Below are 4,147 nucleotides of genomic sequence, written 5' to 3'. Positions count from 1 at the left end.
AAGATTTGTTCTTCTTCCAACAAGCACACATCAAAAGTTGGCATTCTGCAGTGCTCAGGCAAAGCTGACATTCCACGAAGAATCAAAGACACAGCATTTTCCAGATATGTGAATCTATTTCTGATCCATTTTTTTGAACAGGATTCCAACTTGGTAAGCCCGTGGCAGCACGGGATACCACCATGGATCACCTTCAAGGCATGTTCTGGGAAAAGAGCCTCGGTCCTTTCTACCATTCTTGACAAACGTCCTCTTGTGGCCTCAGTAGGCAACCTCACACACACACACACACACACAGAGAGAGAGAGAGAGAGAGAGAGAGAGAGAGAGAGAGAGAGAGAGAGAGAGAGAATATAAACCTTTAAAAAGAAAAGTGTCTGTAAAGCTATTATAAACAACACAATTTTGTTACCATGAAAATAAAAAAAATGCATCCAGGTTAAGTAAAAAATCCAAATAAATCTTAAAAAGCAACAAAACTGACATTTTGAATTTTTAGTTAAGTGGACTATTCAATGGTATAGGCATAGCTATATTTATATGACAAATATGGTCACACATTTGCAAAGATAAATTTCAGTCAACTTAAAAATCTTTTATGTCCAAAGTTCAATATCTCTTCATTATAAAACTTATGAAGAAACTGGTGTTAAAAAGAACATACCCCAAAAATAAAAAGGCTGTACACCCACGTTTTACTAAGCGAGAAAAATTAAGAGCATTTCTTCCAAAATCTGCCCACCCTCTCCATTCTTACTTGATATATATAATGCTTGAAGTAAAGTATTAGATAAGAAAGAAAGAAAGAAAGAAAGAAAGAAAGAAAGAAAGAAAGGAAGGAAGGAAGGAAGGAAGGAAGGAAGGAAACATGGGAAAAGAAGTAGTCAAATTATTCCTATTTGCACAGGAAATAACCCTAAAATGAAAATACCTTTGAAATTCTACCATGAAAAATACTCTTAGACCTGATAAACACTTTTAGAAAAGTAACAGAAAACAAAATCAACATGCAAAAATAAGACACTTTCCTGTGCACCAATAATGAACTTAAAAGAAATCAGAGCGGAAATCCCACTTGCAAATGCTTTAATTAAGAATAACTACATTAGTTACTTCGCTGCTGGTGTGATGAAATAACATGACCAAAACAGATTATGTAAGAGCTTACTGTGGCTTAAGGTTCTAAGGGACTAGAGTCTAGGTGACAGGGAAGGCATGGCAGCAGGTGACAAAGTCAGAAATCTGGCTGATCACATGTCATCTGCACACAGGAAGCAAAGAAGGAAACAGGAATTGGGATAAGGCTATAAAGCCCCAAAGTGTGCCCCAGTGATGTACCTCCTCCAGCAAGGTTGTACTTAGAGATACGACAACCTTTCCAAACAGAGTCACCAGCTAAGACCAAGTGTTCAGAGATGTGAGCCTCTGGGGTCATTTCATATTCAAACCACCACAATTAACTTTAGGAACAAACCTTACCGAAAGGGGGAAAGACCTTAACAGTGAAAACCTTAAGACATTTAAGAAAGAAAGGGAGGAAGACACTAGAAGATGGGAAGACCTCCCATTCTTGTTCATTGGTATAATTAATACTGTAAAAAATGGCTATTTTTACAATATTTGTTTCTGTTGTTTAAAAAAATCCATAGGTTCCATGGACGGTCCATAAAAATTCCAATAGTATTCATTACAGGACTAGAATAAGCAATCAAAAAGTTCACATAAAAGCAAGAGAACCCCAAATGATCAAAACAGAACGAGTGATGCTAGAGACAGCACAATACCCAACTTCAAAGAGAACCTCACGGTGCTACCACAAAGAGAAACACCAAACCTAATATCATACAACAGAGAGCCCGGAAATAAAGTTACAGCTACCTCATTTCTTAATTTTTTTTTGTTTTTTTCTTTTGTTTTTTTTTTTTTTTGAGACAGGGTTTCTCTGTAGCTTTGGAGCCTGTTCTGGCACTAGCTCTTGTAGACCAGGCTGGCCTTGAACTCACAGAGATCTGCCTGCCTCTGCCTCCCAAGTGCTGGGATTAAAGGCGTGCACCACCACCGCCCGGCTTTAAATTATTTAATAGATAGATAAGTACTATTTTTAACATCATGTCCCCTCTTCCCTCCAATTACTCCCTTGTCCCTTCAACTCCTCAAATTCATGGCCTATTTCTCTTTAATTATGTTTTTTATGTATGCATATATGTAAACTTATAAATACAATGATTTGGGATTGGATGACCTATCAGGAGTTCATCCCTGGAGAAAATGCTTTCTCCCTTTCTCATCAATTTGCAGTTTTTCATTTAGGGGTAGAACCTTGTGAGATTTTGCCCCATCCAAGTTAATATCAGTTGATGTTCTTTTCCAGGTCTTGTTTTGTCAACCATATTATTGAGATTTCATGGGTAGAACTTCCCTGTCATAAAAGAAGACACAATCTCACAACAGACATCCTGGTCCTCTGGCTTGTACAATCTTGATAACGCTGTCAAAAAACATACAGTGGAGAAAAGATAACCTCGAAGACATCGTGTTGCAAGAACTAGATTTTCTCAGGTCGAAAAATAAATGTAGGTGTAGATTTCTCAAGATGGATAAAACATCAGTTAAAAATGAATCAAAGATCCTAATATAAGGTCTAAATCTTTGAAAATACTAAAGGACAGCAAGGAAAATACTTTAAGACATAGCAGAGATGATGATTCTCTGTAAAAATAATACAAAAGAACAGAAATTAATTTCAAGAATTGTAAAATGAAATTACAAGAAATTTTAAAACTTCTGACAGGAGGAAATGACTGTCAGACTAAAGAAACTGCCTGACTTCCTGGGGAATGGGGAAATAATCCTGACAAGCTATATATGTGACAGGGGATTAAGTACTTCGAAACTTAAACACCAAACACCAAAATCATCCTATCAATAAATGTGCTAATGTACTGAATAGACAGCTCTCAAAAGAAGAAATAAAAAAATGGCTTATAAATATTTGAAAAGGTTTTCAGCTTTGTTAAGTATTAGAAAACTCCAAATTACTTTTGGCTCTAAGAGCAACACTATGGCAGTTGGCAAGGAGGCAGCCAAGAAGAAAATGGTTGATCCATTTTCTAAGAAGGATTGCTATGATGTGAAGGCTCGGAGTATGTTCAGTATTAGAAACATTGAATAAACACTAGTCACAAGGGAGAAACCAAAATTGCTCTGATGTCCTCAAGAGTTGTGTGTTTGAAGCGAGTCTTGCTGATCTACAGAATGACAAAATTGCATTTTAAAATTCCAAGCTAATTACTGAGACTGTCCGGGTCCAAAACTGTCTGACTATCTTCCATGTCATGGATCTTACTCTGAACACAACTGTATTCTATGGTCAAAAAGTAGCAGATCTTAATTGAGGCCGAGGCTGATGATAAGACGACTGATGGTTATTTGTGTCATCTGTTCTGTGTTGGGTTCACTAAAAAATGCAACAAGAAGATAGGCAAGTCCACCTATGTGCAGCACATTTGGGTCCACAGATCCTAAATAAGATGATGAAAATAATAATCCAAGAAGTGCAGACTTGAAGGAAATGGTTAATAAATTGTTTCCAGACAGCATTGGGGAAGACATAGAAAAGACTTGCCAGTCCATTTGTCCTCTTCATGATGCCTTCACTAGAAAAGTAAAAAGTGCTGACGAAATGCAAATTTGAATTGGGAAAACTCATGGAGCTCCAAGGTAAAAGGTAGTTCCGGGAAAGCTACCAGTGATGAGACAGGTGCTAAAGGAACGATCTGGTGGATATGAACCACCCCTGAAAGAAGCTGTTCAAAATCCAGATTTTTAATAGTGACAGAGAGTCCTGTTTGTGAAGATTAAAAATGAAAAAGGAAGAAAGAAATTAAATTAAAACTACTTTGAGATTAAACTTCAACTCAGGTCAAAATGGCCATCATAAAGAAAGCAAATAACAACAAATCCTGGAGAGCTTATGAAAAAAACGAACTCGTATCTATTTTTGGTGGGAATATAATCTTGTACGACCATTCTCAAAACAGAACTGCCATATGACCCAGTCATACCAGTCTTGGGTATATAGCAAAAGAACTGTAAGTCAACACACCAAAAAGAGGATTTATACATCCATATTTATCACAATGTTACA

General features: G+C 36.8%; 1 pseudogene; it reads left to right on the top strand.

The window, feature by feature from the left end:
- Positions 1-3,061: 3,061 nt before the first annotated feature.
- On the top strand, positions 3,062-3,829 carry LOC142846742 (small ribosomal subunit protein eS1 pseudogene; annotated as a pseudogene).
- The last annotated feature ends 318 nt before the right edge of the window (positions 3,830-4,147 follow it).

This window comes from Microtus pennsylvanicus, chromosome 3 (genome assembly GCF_037038515.1).
Source record: "Microtus pennsylvanicus isolate mMicPen1 chromosome 3, mMicPen1.hap1, whole genome shotgun sequence".
Classification (NCBI taxonomy): domain Eukaryota; kingdom Metazoa; phylum Chordata; class Mammalia; order Rodentia; family Cricetidae; genus Microtus; species Microtus pennsylvanicus.
This window is presented reverse-complemented; position numbering and strand designations above follow the sequence as displayed.